The 15,397-nt window shown below is 38.7% G+C and overlaps 1 protein-coding gene and 1 long non-coding RNA gene across 3 annotated transcripts in view; one reads left to right on the forward strand and one right to left on the reverse strand.

Annotated features, from left to right (window-relative positions):
• The window catches only part of LOC106560160, a 49,867-nt gene extending 34,876 nt beyond the window's left edge, over positions 1-14,991 (reverse strand). For both annotated transcript variants that reach the window (XR_005355273.1, XR_005355274.1), the window contains exons 1-3: positions 14,848-14,991; positions 12,952-13,126; positions 4,107-4,255 (exon numbers count right to left, since the gene is read on the reverse strand). This is a non-coding gene — a long non-coding RNA (uncharacterized LOC106560160). The remainder of the gene's footprint in view (positions 1-4,106; positions 4,256-12,951; positions 13,127-14,847) is intronic.
• The window catches only part of CUBN (cubilin), a 265,801-nt gene that overhangs the window by 74,056 nt on the left and 176,348 nt on the right, over positions 1-15,397 (forward strand).

The raw sequence follows: 15,397 nt of genomic DNA on the forward strand, positions 1-15,397 counted from the left end.
TAAATTTAAGTGCATTTCAGTTAATTTTTCTCTCAGTAAAGCAGAAATTTCTATTTGTTATAATAATGACCATCTGTAGCTTTTATTCAACTCCCTGTGTATAATGCTACTCAATGAAAATTGCTTGAAAATTAGATAGCCCAAAATAACCTATTTTTACAATAAGATACTTTATTTCTAAAAGATTATTTGCTAATTTACATATGTGACTTTTTAGGGCTATAGATTGAAAAATTAGGCAGCTACTTAATTTGCTTACTTTATTAATGTAATTATGCATTCAGATATAAAATTATATGGTTTATAAACTATTATATTAATTTAGAAATTATGGTTTCCACTTTCATACTTCATAAGACAATTTTACTGAAACCACTTAGAATATTTTGACATCAAGTTTTGTCATTAATAAAATCCCTTTTTAAGTCCATCTAACATATCATTTTTATATTCATCTACATTTTTCATATATAATACTTTTGAATCCACATATGTTTTCACTAAAAATCTTTACTGAAGTGACAAGTGCCCCCTCTGGTAGCATTGTACACTCCACCCCTCCTCATCCGTGCTACCTATCCACAACACAGTGACTTAGTGAGTTTCTTCTTAAGGCGAACAGTGATTTTTAGAAGCCTTGTTTACAAAGACTTCAATATCCAGCACTTATAACTTTAAGGACACATTCTTCGGAAAAAAATCCTTTTTATCCTTGTAAAATTCTCTTAACCTTCTATTTTATAAGTTCTTTTTAAAAACTTACCATTGATTGAGACTGTTTGAGGTTAATACCTCTTTTCCAAATAGCCCTTTTGTTTTTCAAAAGGAAGAAGAGAAAGCTTCCTGTACTTTGGAGACTTGGGAGGTCCTGAATACGTGGAGTCTCTTGTTTCCGAGGGATAATTTTTTTGAGTGAAATCTTGCTTTATATTTAGAAAAATTCAATATTATAGAAATAGCAGCCATAGTGTTTACTCGTTAGAGAGTGATATTTACTAGTAGTCAAAGAAAATATGACACAACATCAAACACACTTACAAGCATGGACTCAACAGTGGTTTTAAAGTTTTCAGTAGTGTTCAGATGATCTACACAAGCTTAATAATGGTATGTTTGTCTCATTGCATTTCTTTACATGGTAAGATCTTGTTCATTCTTTAGGGGAAATGGAAGAGTTCTTTCACACCACAAACACAGCAGTTTATCTTATCCCATTTTTACCAGTTGTGATTACAAACACATGCCCTATTGGACCATGAGACTTTTGAAGGTCTAAGCTGTCTCCTACTGAATATGTTACCTGGGCCTTGATAATAGAGTTGGGATCTTATAGGCATTCAGTGAGCTCAGGATAAATTGAATATCACAGCCATATTGTAGCATCAACATAATGATAGCTTTTAATTAATGAGAAAGAACTGAATTCCAAACTGGTCTTTTTGTATAATTCCTATGTATTCACTGCACTTCTACCACTTGAGCACAAACCAAAAGAGAACTCATGGCCTTGCAGAGTGTTCCATGTGTAAGGATATGCCAGGCACCATAAGAGTGATTTGATGAAAGTACAACAAAGAAAGCTGCAGAGGGGAGGAAGCTTTTGACCTGGACCTTCAAGGAGGCTTTGGAATAAAGAGTGGGGGAGGAAATGAGATGGAAATTTTCCAGGGACTGGTTTCCACGTCTTTGGACTGACTTGAGGATGGAAGTGTAACAAAAAGACCCATCAGATAATTTTTGGAGGTGTTTGAAAACTGTCAAATGAAAATACTTATTCCAACAACCACAGAGCTTCTCATTAGAGGCCCTTCATAGATGATGTTAGACTCATGCCATTTATCTTGTGCAACATTGATGGTAAAAGCAGCAAAATACAGAATAAGAACCAAAAGTTCAGCAAAGCCTTCCAAAGAATGATACTGTTGCCAGAGGGAGGAGATTTTTTTCCATTCTGTAAGCCAAGGGGCAAGGCCAGAGCCATTGCTACAATGGCTGGTCTATGATGAAAATTTTAAAAGCACAAATAATTACTTAAGGAGAAGAGAGCCACAAACACAAAATCTAGTTTCCTTTATTTTAATAACTACTAGTTGAAGGGTTTTTCAAGCAACTGAGCCAGGTCCCAGTTGAGTGACTCTTATTGTAGCCGAAATTGAACTATTTTGAATTAATAAACCTGAAATTATGAAAGGACTTAATTAGGTGGTCAGACATTGTGCCCAGCCTTGCTAAGGAGTGTGGGTTGGTAGAGATCCCATTGGGAAATGAATCCATCCTTTATTATTTGTCCTCTGGGCAAAACAAAATGATTCAGATTTGGAAATTAAATTCAATGGGAAGAAGGGTCGACTTGCCCAAAGGAGTAAAAGCATATGGCCCATATAGTTACAGGAAGTCAACTTTAAGGATTCTTTGCATGTCTTACAACTGCATGTCAACTTTTTAATTTTTGCTTTGAGCCTGAGTCTCTACAGAGAAGAAGAGACTTCCAATAGGTGATTGAGTATACAAATGAAAGTGATGGATTTGGGAGAAATCAGCACAGAGACATACTGGGAGGCCCAAGTGTGTTTTAGGTCAACCAGGAGCGTCTGTGTGGTAAAAAGAGGAAGGAGGAAAACCCTGATGTTGTTGTGTCATGGATGCTGCTAGCAGATTATTATAGAAGGTGACAATGATCAACAAGGTGAGAGGCTCCCAGGGGCTCAAGAGGGATCTCAGGGTTAAGAAGTGTTGCTCGGGATCAGTGTGACTCTGGGCAGAGCAAGGTTTGAGTGATAGTGGGAGCAAGAGGGAGACAACAGCGTGAAGAAGCACAAAGGGCAGAGAGTGAGTGTACATGCAAGGTTAAACCCACGAATTCACTGAGTTCTCCTGAGGGAAAGCATTAAGTCAAAGCTTCTTTTCTTCAGTCCTCATCCTGCATTTCCCTAGCTGATCCTCATGAGGCAAGCTCTCAGGGGACACCTTCCTCTGGATATTATCCTGTTTGTCAGTGTCTCTTAAAAATGTGGCGCAGGTTGGATTCCACACTCCAGTGAAGCAGACCATGGGCAGGTGTGCTGGGATTATATGATCTGGCTCATATACTCGGGTATCATAGGATGGGGTTATATGGGCTTCCTGTTAGTCAAGTCATAATGTTGGACTATATTAATATTTGTATTCCTAGTCACTTTTACATGAACTGTAATAACTTTAATAGCCATACATAGGAAATTATTCCTAGTAAGTTATATTTTACTGTTTTGCATGAAAATTCAAACACACCATGATCCTTCTAAACCCTGATTCTTTGATCTGTATAATTCTATTCATTTGCATATAGACTTACTAGCCTTTAGTCTACTACTTCTTCAAAAATAATTGACAAAAATGTCAAGCAAGATGATGCCTTTTTCAAATACTCCAAAATGGTGTGTTTCTTTGTTTAAAATGATCTTTTTTTTTTTTTTTTTTTTTTAAGATTTGGGTTTTTTTAGAGACATAGAGAGAGAGAGACAGCATGAGCAGGAGGAGGGGCAGAGGGAGAAGGAGAGAAAGAATCTCAAGCAGACTCTCCATTGAGCAGGGAGCCTGATTCAGGGCTTGATCCCAAGACCCTGAGATCATGACCTGAGCCAAAATCAAGAGTCAGATGTCTAACTTATTTAGCTGCCCGGTACCCCTAAAATCATCTTTTATTAGACACTTTGTTGATAGGATTATTCAAACAACTTGGCAATAATAACTGATCTTTATTGAATACTCATTATGTGCTAGGTAATTGTCATAGCAACCCTATAATATAAGAAATATCACCCCATTTGACAGGTGAGATAGTTGAGGCAAATACAGGTTGTCCACAGTCACAAATATTAGAAGTATAAAACCCAGGCTTTCTACCAGGCCCTGTGGTGCTGGGCCAATGATTTAGCTATGACATCACATCAACCATCCTCATGATACTGTCAGACAGAGAAGTCTGTGTTATTTTAGCATACTTCTTCATAGATAAGTACTGGTCATGTATTACTATAATCACTGTTTTCTTTGCTACAGAGTGATAAATTACTTTCAGTGTCTAATTTAGAATTTTTCCAAAAATTACTGTCAATCTTACTCACCTGTGCAATTCCAGGATTCTACAGTTTGGAAGTTGAAACGTCTTCCCTTGAGACTCTGGCTGTCCTTTTATTTTTCATTTCTTTGCTTTAAACTCTCGGTTGTGGTACACACTCAAAGTAAACCATTGGTTTTGTAAGCGGGCTGTACTCTGGGGAAAGTAAGAAGTCTCATGACACACACAGTAAACTAAAAAGCTGTGAAAGGGCAGGAAGAAGGGCAGCCTAGTGGCTTCTCCCTGTAAGTGTGTACTCCATTCCTATCTCTCTTCCCAAATCCTTCCTCTGCATTTCCACAGCCTCATCATTTTAGCTACAGTGTGGCCCCCAGAGCCATGACTCCACATGACCATTTGCCCCAGGGTCTTATAACAAACTGGGCTTCCTTTGGCTACAAGTTATCAGCATGGGGGGTTAATCTTTTTTAGCCTGATAGCAAACACATGGATCTAGCCCACTTATGAATAGATGCTCCTCTGGGCAGTATGATCTGCTCTAGCTAGGAGCAGTGAAGCCCAGCCCTGTGGCCAGCATTGCTCATAGATTATGTGTGGGGACAGAGGCAGGATCTTTGAGTAGGGGATGGGTTCTTCTGGCATGCTAAAACATTTCTTCAACATTCATGAATTCAGCAAGATTACACAATTTATTCTGTAGTGACTGTACCTTTCAGTACTTCAGGATGTCATTCACTTAAGCCCAAAAAAATTGATTTAAAGGAATTGCCTGTCTTGATCTTGTAAATTGGATTTCAATGTCTCTTTTTCTAGTTTCAAAATTCTACTAGGCATGTTTATGTTTTCCCTTTATCATACTATGCTCTCTTCTGCAAGTGTTGATCCATCCACATTTTGATCTTTCATTTGCCCTAAGCATAGCTTAAAAAAATAGACATTTTTTTTTCTAACTGTGCTCCTTCCCAAAGTTTAGCTGATTTGTTTGTGTGCTCATAAAATGGTCAGGAAGCTTTATATGGTTCCTTCTTAATTGATTTCTTCAGAGGTTTCCCCTTTTATTGTCCCAAAAGGTATTTCTAGCTTTGTGGGCAGAATTTCATTTTATTAGAATTTGTCATGTTTCTTGAATCTTCTTTCCTTTCTCTGTTGCTTCTCTGTTTTTCTTTAACTGCTAATTGTTTTAGTCCATGGGCTTATATCTCCTTTGGAAGTCTGACTCCCTAAACCTTCGGCCCATGACTGGTATGTCTCATATAGCAGACTCTAGGGACATTGATCACTGTCTCCTAATGTTTTGTTTGACATTAACAACCACTTATTTGCTATCCAGAATTAGTCCAGAGCAGTAACTCTTTTCACTATTCTCTTTACTTTTTGAGAGAAGAGAACATCTAAAGAATTTATCAAATGCCATGCTTTTTTTCAGTTTAGACATTTGAGAGACATCCAGATGGTTGAAATTATCTCCCCTTTGTTACCCTTATGTGTCTCTTGGTCCTGCACTAGTGTTGACATATTTCCTTTGAAAAAATCATAGTCTCTATTGAGGAAGAAGCCAATGGGGGAGGATGAAGCCCCTGTAACTAGCTGCATTCCAGAGTCACCTGGAGATCTTGTTAGAAAAACATATCCTTAGACCTCAACCCAGACCTACTAAATCAAAGTCTCTGGGAATCTCAGTAGAAAGAGTCCTCCAAAGCCCTCGGGACAGCACTTGAGACCACTTTGTGTAGCCCACTTCTACTCAGATAGCACATTCTATCCTCCCTTCAAAATTCTCTCCTGGGAAGTCATAAATATTTTAATAGGTATCTACTTAACATGTACCTTCGAGTGCTATTAAAAATTTCCCTTTCAATAGTCTTACTTTTCCATTGCATTAGGTGAATTACGTCTTTGTCTCACTAAGGCCTGGTGATAGGGTCATGATATTTATCTCATTGTGTAAAAATATCAGATTTACTTTCGATTTTCATGTTCTGATTCTCAACTTTCTCACTCCATCTTTATGTGGCACCTTTGCCAATATCATCTTCCAGTACATTCTCTATACCTTTCTAGGCCTTCCACTTCACCAGTCTCCTTCATTACGCCAATGACTTCTGTCAAATGCATTTCCTGCCAGTCTGTAAGATTCATTTTATCTCTTGCCAAATCCTCCTTCTGATGTCATCTTGTCCACCAGATGTTTATATCATTATTTATTACACTCCGTGTCCTCTTACCATTGAAAATCATCCATTTCAAATGAAAGACTGGACCAAAACAGAGTCTTCCGGTCCTGCACTTGTGTTTTCTAAGTCTGCACCCTGAGCAACATTTTTCCATCAGGCCCGTGTGATATTCTGATTAGTTAAGGTAACTCAAGCTGTTGTTATACAGGATCCATAAATTCGTATATGCCTAATATAATACCAGTTTATTTCTCAATCATGTTAGAGACTAGTGCTGGTGTTTCTTGCCTTCCACATGTTGATTCAGGAACCTAGATAAAGGGGAAGTTGATTTGGGGAAACCACAGAACTCTCTCTGCCACAAATGTTGATAGATGTTTCCCAAGTAAAGAGAACTAAATTCTAATAAGTTTGAGAATGCTGTGAATTAAACACAGTTAAACAGGTTTGTTGTTTTGTTCTGCTTCTGCTGTGGTATTTCCTCAAGCTGTTAATACCCCAAGTATGCATTGTTCATTCATGTATCCATTCATTTGATCATTCTAATACATTTTAGACACATCCACTGGGGACTATGACTGTTTTCACATCAGTTTTCCTTGTCTTCACTGATGAGACAGATGGTAATCAATTAACACACAATACAAATTTAATTACAAGCTGTGTTAAGTGCTATCAGGGAACATTATTGGGTCCACCAAAGACATGAGCGGGAGGACCGAGCTCATGGTGGGGGGGGGGGGGGGGGGGCTGGTGCTCAGAGGAGGCTTCCCTGAGGAAGAGTAACTTAAGTTTAAAGGAAGCTGGAGGTTCACCAAAGGAAGTTGTGTTCAAGGAACTGTCAAAGATGAAGTTAAAGTGGCCCAGATAGATTTTAATCAGGAACCCACTCATGCAGTAGGATCCAGCAGGAGCTGCACTCCATTTCAGGTTGTATGGAGGGAACTGGACATTTTGAAGGGAGGATGAGGGAGGGGACAGCAGCTGGAGCCTCAGGGAAGCTAGAAGTGACAAAGGGTTAGATGTCAGCATGGCTAGGCAATTGTGTCTGCTGACTGGCAGCTATGAAAGTTAGGATTCCGTCCACTCACAATGGGAGACCAGTGGCCTATCCTTCCTGATGATTACATTTCAAAGGCAAGGTCCTCAGATCCTTGAGAAAGGCATTCCTGAGTTGTAGGAGATACGCATACATCTCAAAGGGACAGAGGAAGGATTCACAATTGTAAGCCCTTTTTAGTAAATACTCTAGGAATGGTGGTCAGGGGCCTGTCCTCAGGTATTGGCAGAGCGAACCACAAACCTTAAATTCTACTGGCAGTGTTGAGCTTTCTCAGGCAGGTACGTGAATAGGAGCTGGGTTCATCCTAGTGGTGTGACCTCGTTAGAAACTATGTTAGTGTTTAAGTCTTTTAATTTGGTTAGTGGGGAGTGAGTGGATGAAATAATATGTGCCAAGAGTCTGCATTCTAGGCCAAGGTTGAGACCTAGTCAGGAAGAAGGTTCAGAGGCACCCGGCTCAAGTTCAGTCCAGGAGAAAATCCTTGTCAAAACCGAAGGAAGCCTAGTGTGGCTGAAGCCCAGCATGGGGCTTCCACGTGGGCAGGCACCTGCAAATGTAGCACAGTGTTGAAGGTGTGTGAGGAGTTTCAGGGCCTGAAGAGCAGCAAGAGATCTCTCAGGAGTGTGAGTAGGGAAATGGCATGCTTGGATTGGCATCTTTAAAAACTCTGGTTTCAATGTGGGCAGCTGGGTGGCTCAGTTGGTTGAGCGTCTGCCTTCGGCTCAAGCCCCACATCGAGCTCTGAGCTGGGCATGATGCTTGAGATTCCCTTCCTCCTTCACCCTCTGCCCGTCCCCCTATTCCCTCTCAAAAAAAAAAAACAAAACAAAAAAAAAAAAACATTAATTATATTTCGGCCTTTTCTTCACCACGCGGACATCCCTACCCCCATCTGTTAGTCCATTTTTACTGATTTTATCTCCTAAGTGCTCTCTAATCCTATTACATTCTCCCTTCTTAGCATGGGAGGAACTGGTGTCCTCTCTCACCTGGACTATAGCAACCCTCTCACTGGATCTCCAGAATTATTTTCACCTCCCTTCAATTTTCTCTTGAAGTCAGAGTTTTTTGTTTTCTTTTTAAAGATTTTATTTATTTATTTGACAAAGAGAGAGCACAAGCAGGGGGAGCAGCAGGCAGAGGGAGAGGGAGAAGCAGGCTCCCAGGGGCTTCATCCCACGACCATGAGATCATGACTCCAGCCAAAATGAAGAGTCAGGAGGCCCAACTGACTGCACCATCAAAGTGCCCCTAACAGTTCATTTCTTAAGACATTTAATTTTCCTCTTGCTTTCTCTCAGTAACCTGCTTCATCAATGCATTTGACACTTGTCACCAAGTATAAATGATAAAGCTAACATTTTAGTCCATTTTCTTTACTTGAAGCTCTGTTAAATATAATGAAGACTATATTGGTTCCACTGACTAATAGCTTTGCATATGATCAATAGAATTTAGAAGTTATTTTTTCTCTATTATTACAGACAATAAGGACTTTATTGCTTCCATGAATTTGACAATTCCTATTTTAAAAATATAATTATCAATGAAGGAAACAGTAAAGAAATTATTCTTGAGGAGTTTCATGACTAAACTTTTACATTCCTCAGTTTCCAGAACTCTAAAATAGGAACAATGGTACCTGCTTTATAGAGCCGCTAGGAATTTTAAATTTAGGTTAACACATATGAAGGGCTTAGATTAATACTCAGCTAATAAATATTTATTAAATGTTAATAAATATTATTTATGATCATTTCAACATAAAAATTTGATGGATTAATTTTTGCTCTCTGAAACATTTGCAGTCAAGGCAAAGCTATAATTTTGAAAACAGCTTTCCCAGTTGTGATAAACATAGATTGTCCCCATGTATTGAAGAAAGCAGGGCGTCTGAAGTCTCCTGGACTCTCAGCTTTCTTACAAAAGCCACAGGGATTCTCTGTCTGAATCTAACAAGTGTGGTAGTTAAAATCCCATTTGCCAGTTAGAGAAAAGCAGATGAGATTTTATGACTTAGCAGCAAAGGGTCTAAGCTGACTTTCATCATCATGGCACCTCCTCAAACACTTCCCCGGCAGATGAGTCATGCTTCCTGCAACTGTCTGTCAGAGGAAGTTTGCTTCTAGGATGCCTGGCATTTTCCTTAAAAATCAGAGATAAGCTATTTTAATTCTGAGGACAAGTGCCCTCTAAAAACACTTATAAAAAGTGACAACAATATACCAAACAATTCAATTTATGTCTCTACACCAGATGAGTCTAACATTGTACTAATCATGATCTGGATTCAAGAGTTTAGAATGAAGTGTATCTATTGATTAATTAAGCCAAATACTCCATATTATCATTAAGAGTAATAAGCATTTTACAAGAAATGTAATACTCCAGGGTTGGCCAAGTAAAGTGTGAGGTTTTTTAATCATAAAAAATTAAAGGCAGAAAAAAAAATTAAAGGGAGAGGTATTTATCTCAGTGCGATCAAAATCCTTTTCCTCAAAAGGAAATGCTACTGTTTCCTGACCATCCCTCATGATGAAGAATTTTCATGTGATTGGGTTAATTTGCTGCAGTTAATGAGGCAGACACACCAGTCTTCTTTTTTTTTTTTAATTTTTAAAAATTTTTTTTAATTCATTTATAATAGTCACAGAGAGAGAGAGAGAGAGAGAGAGGCAGAGACATAGGCAGAGGGAGAAGCAGGCTCCATGCACCGGGAGCCCGATGTGGGATTCGATCCTGGGTCTCCAGGATCGCGCCCTGGGCCAAAGGCAGGTGCCAAACCACTGTGCCACCCAGGGATCCCCCCAGTCTTCAAAAGATAGCTTTTGCTCTTGGATTCAAAGGAAACTCTGTGTTTCCCTTCTCGATATTCTCTCAAACATGAAGGACAGAATCAGGATGAACAAGAATCAGATCTACAGATACCTTCCACCCTGCCCTGAAGACAGTAAAAATTATATCAGAGGCTCCCAAATGGAAACTGCTCTATTCACACCTCCTTCCCTGGGGGTCACCACCTAGCTCTCTCCTCAGATAGGCCACAGGCAGCAAGTGCATGGATGGTCCCTTCTAGCATCTAACAGGTACAACATGGCTTGAGTAAGAATGCAGAGCTCAGAATGCTACATTTTGAAATTAGGAATTGTTGTTATGGATTTTGCTTAATCGTCTTGTCTACTTTTTATTTTTTATTTTTTTTGATTGTCTACTTTTTAAAATAGGAAAGATCCAACCTCAACATTTCAGAATTTAAAAAAAAAAATGCCATGTTGACCTTTCAGTGCTTACATTTACCACTTATTTAATAGACTTTCCCCTGAGTCTTCTCCAAACTGGGGAAGAGTCTGCATGGTGGTACCCTAGGTTCTTCTGGCTCCAGGTTCTATGACTTCATATTGTTCTGTGAAGCAGGTGTCTCCCTGTTTCTGAGTCCACCTCTAGCAGATGGCGAGGATCTTAGGAGGCAGAGTAATTTTTAAAAGATGTTTAGTGATTTGGTGTGGCGGTATAGTTGGCAGAGGGAACACTGTGGTCTGTGGAATGAAATGTTCATATACACACGGGAGAGGAGGCTTGGCTTCCAGTGTACCTCACCTATCACTGGAGAGGGAATGAGGGCTCCATCAGGCAACTGTCAGAACTTACGTTGGTGAGAAGTCATTAGTCCCTGAGCATCTGAAGGAATTATTTTTAAATAGAGAATTAGTCTAATGAATAATAAAAACCTAGTTATGATTTTTAAAGGAAGCATTAGGAACAAAATATGATTTTAAATTAATGCTGAAGAAGATTACCTTATATAATAACATTTTAATGGGCTAATTTTGTTTTTTTTAATTAATTAATTAATTAATTAATTAATTTATTTATTTATTTATGATAGTCACAGAGAGAGAGAGAGAGAGAGAGAGAGAGAGAGAGAGGCAGAGACACAGGCAGAGGGAGAAGCAGGCTCCATGCACCGGGAGCCTGATGTGTGATTCGATCCCGGGTCTCCGGGATCGTGCCCTGGGCCAAAGGCAAACCGCTGCGTAATGGGCTAATTTTCATGTATAATCTTGAGATATGTATAAAAGACCATGGAGATAGATATAATAATATTTTTAGTAGACCAGCTGGGTGGCTGAGAACCTAAAAGGTTATGGAATTCTGAGAATGGAAAAACATCATCAATGCATGTATTGACACTGCTATGTACACTGTATTTGTACATTGACACATGTATTGACACTGGTCCCCAAAGATCATGCTTGAAAAAATAAACTGATCACATAGGAATATACAGTCACTGCAGGAAATTTGGACAATATAGAAAAACCTAGATAAAGGAAAAATAACCTAAATTATATCCCTACTAATAATTTTTGGTGGTATTTATTTCCTGTAGTTGCTCCTTATATATTTTATATTAATGTTCAAAGGGGATCATTCTGAACATACTATCCTATAATGACCTTTTTCCAGGTAACAGTAGCTTGTGACTGTTTTTCCATGTCATTCATAACGTCACATCATTTACAACGTTGTGCATTCCATCATCAAAATATGGCCACCTATTGTGGAACACTTAGAATCTTCTCAAATTTCCATTATTATAAACAATGCTGAGATAAACATTCTTATAGTTAGATCTTTGCATATCCACGATTAGACAATGTTTTAAAAAGTGAAAAAAATAAATCAGCCTTTGTGGCTTCTAAAATGAGTAATACATAGAAACCAGAAACAAAAATGTGCTATTAAGAGGGAACAGCAGCTAGCTGCCACATGGTAAGGACACTATCTCATCTATGTGTGAGACAGACATCTAATGCAGAGTGACAGAATAACTCAGAATGTGGTCTTCAATGGGTTTCTTGCTGTCGTGCAAAGCCCAGCATTATGAGTAATTGTTTAATTTTAAATGGGTATTTCATATTTCCTGCCCCACCCTGTCAGCACATGGCAGCGTGGCTTTTCCTGTGCCATGGGGAAGATGTGTGTCTGTGTATCAGAGTGCACTGTGTGTGGCCACGTGCCTAAGGGAGGACACTGCCTCCTGGGGCCATCATAGAGCCAGCTAGCGTCTACCATGCTCTGTTTATAAGCTTTCATCTTTAACATTTGTCTAATTTACCCTCCACAATTCAATTAAGTTTTTACCCCCTTAGGCTTTTCTCATCCACAATGGGAGTCTTTTACCCTACTCTATGAAGCTTATTTGACAATTTCTACCGTTGTTACAGGAACATTTCAAAGACCTTCAAATTTAGAATAAATAGTGAAAGCTCCAGATTTATCCAGGAGATTTATGTGAAAACTTTGGCAACAACATTCCTAATAACTACTCTCATGAGGCAGTTCTCAGAGATCCCATTACAGTTATTTTTTAGGGGTGGGGGAAAATCTGTAGAAATGCCCCAAGAATTCATCAATTCCCACCCCTTGGAGCACCAATGGCTAAGCAGCTAGAGCTGCAGGCTGGCTGGATAGCCATGGGAGAGGAGACAGCAACAGGAAGAAACACATGCAAAGCCTCCTTCCCTACCATTTGTCCCTCCCTTACCCACCTCACTCACCAGGGCAGCCTTGACAGATTTCCTAACGCTCTTTGCCACCAGCCCATTATGATCCACCATCTCCCTCCACCCCAACATGGACATCATACTTACACTCTCCCCACAGGATGGTTTGCTCTGGGCTATGCTCTCCACATATTGGGGATGGCCCCAGTGTCCACACATAACCACATTGTCATAGCAACACGCTGTAAGTAATGGCCATCTATCTCTTCACAAGTGATTCATTGATTCACTGCTTCCCTGTCTCGTCTGTCAGGAATGATTTCTGTGAAATGTTTTACATGAGTCAGCTCCAGTTCTCTATACCCATCGTTTTTTTTCTCTCAAAGCTATTTCTAGAGTGGTTTCTTTGGAAAAAAAGTTGGTTCCCTTTGCCTCTGACCATGAGTTAAAATAACATTTTAAGCACATTCCATATGCCAGGGCTCACACATATCCTATTACGTGGTCTGTCTCATTTGCTGTTTACAACAACCTTATAGGTACTGTTATGATAGCAAATTTATAAAGACATTTTGGCTAGGAAAGGGTAAATAATTTTCATGAGATTATATTCTAAGCAAAATTTAGAGCTGGATTGGGCTGTATATCTACAGCCTGATCACAATTAATACACTCTAGTATGCTCTTACAATGAAATTACTTTCCTCTTGCAGTTAAATATAACCTGTTAGTAACACTGGCTTCATGAAGCTAATCTATACACTCACTGAGTATAGTTCTCAGAAATTTTACCTATGATTTTTACATTGACTAGAATTTTCATTCTCTATAAATACTGACAGATTCTCTTCTACATCTAGAATTCTCCTTCAAGGCAGGTGAATTATTTCAAATAAAGTTAAACTCTAAAGGGTAGCCTTTTTGTTTAAAGTTTTTAAAGATTTATAATAGAAAATAGACCAAAATTTTTTCCTGAAGTTTCTCCATATTTTAATAATATCACCTCAAAGAGACTCTTGATTTTATTTCTCTATTTGGACTGTATTTAATTCTTAAAATTAGTCATCCATATAAAAATTTTACTTCAGAAAAATTTCAAGGAAATAAGAAAAAGTATGAATTATAAAAAGTATGAATTAGATGTCAATCAAAAGAGAAAGGGCTGAGTTTTAGTTGTTCCTGTAATTCTAAAATGAACGCAGTCATCTATATATCCTATGCTCATATATATGAAACACTTAATTATACTTTCAAAAAAGCATGAATTTTCAAAATCATAAAACAATTTAGCTGCAAAGAAGCATTTGAAAAGCACATTTCTGTTTGTGAGTGTTCTTGCAGTTCATAAAGTTGATTCTCATTGAAGGAACAGGTTGAGGTACACATTAGCTAACTCTGGGTTCCTCCAGGCCTGAGTTTCAGTGATTCCTAAACCATCTTAGAAAAAAATCAACTTTGTCAGTAATCTATCTTCAGTTTTGTATCTTCTGACTTTATGCATGGTTCTTAATAGTTAGAAGGGGTCCACGGATCATTTCATATGGAGTCTGAAGTCACTAATGGCCTAATAGACAATTCATGTGCCAAATTATGAAACCCTTGCAAAGGAAGTAGATAGAAATTGGTAAATGTGGCTTAGGCAAGAGATTTCCTTCCTCTTTGAGTGTCTTAAGAGTGGTTGAGATATTTCAGAGTGGAGTGCAGGTAGGGGGACCTAAAGCCACATCAATCCTAAATGACTAGTCTCCTTCAGAGAAGAACTGAAAAGCTTCTACACTGGAGGTTGTAGGTATACAACATATTTATACTTGAAGATACATTTCATGGCCAACCTGAAAGTGGAAGCATTTCAGATATTTTAAGAAAACAACTTCTTAATACAGTTATACAAATTAGATCTGCGTATTTAAAGTGAGAATCTCAATCTCTCTTTTTTTTTTTTTTTTCGTTTCTACTAGTTTTCTTCTGTGGACTTTATTCTAAGCTCAAACATTGTTCAGACCGAGTGGCTCTTAAGGCTTTCTAAAAGCAGGGAAATCATACCCTTAGCAGGACCAAGCCAGCATGCTTGCCAGCAGTTGCAGTGAGTCACAGCTGGAACGTCCTGTGGTTAGCATTCTGCTCTGAAAACAGAATCAGGAGCAGCAGGCACCTACTGGTTTCCATGGCAACCAGTATTTGTGTACTTTGAAAAATGACTGTTCCTTTTTGTGTGGTAAATTTACGCGGCAACGAATTGTAGAGGTGACGTTAGCCATCTGTGTGAATATAAACAAAAAAAACTGATTTAATTAAGTGTAAACTTCAGAAGGACATAAAATTGGGGGTTGGGGTGTTTTTGTGTGGAGGTTTTGTTCTACACTAATTCATTCATTCATTTATTTGACATATTTAAGCGTTTTCATCAATGTCTACTTGATCTTTATTTCAATGCATCACTCTCTCCCCTCCAAAGGCAAAAAGAAACTAATTGGCATTCATCAGTGTTCCCCCCCCAAACCCACTCCCTTGCCCCTACCCCGCCCCCATCCCATTCACAATGTGTTATTTAAGAACAACTGACCCGGGATTCAGGGGCTCTCCTTCAATGACG

This window comes from Canis lupus, chromosome 2 (genome assembly GCF_011100685.1).
Source record: "Canis lupus familiaris isolate Mischka breed German Shepherd chromosome 2, alternate assembly UU_Cfam_GSD_1.0, whole genome shotgun sequence".
NCBI classification, from domain to species: Eukaryota; Metazoa; Chordata; class Mammalia; order Carnivora; family Canidae; genus Canis; species Canis lupus.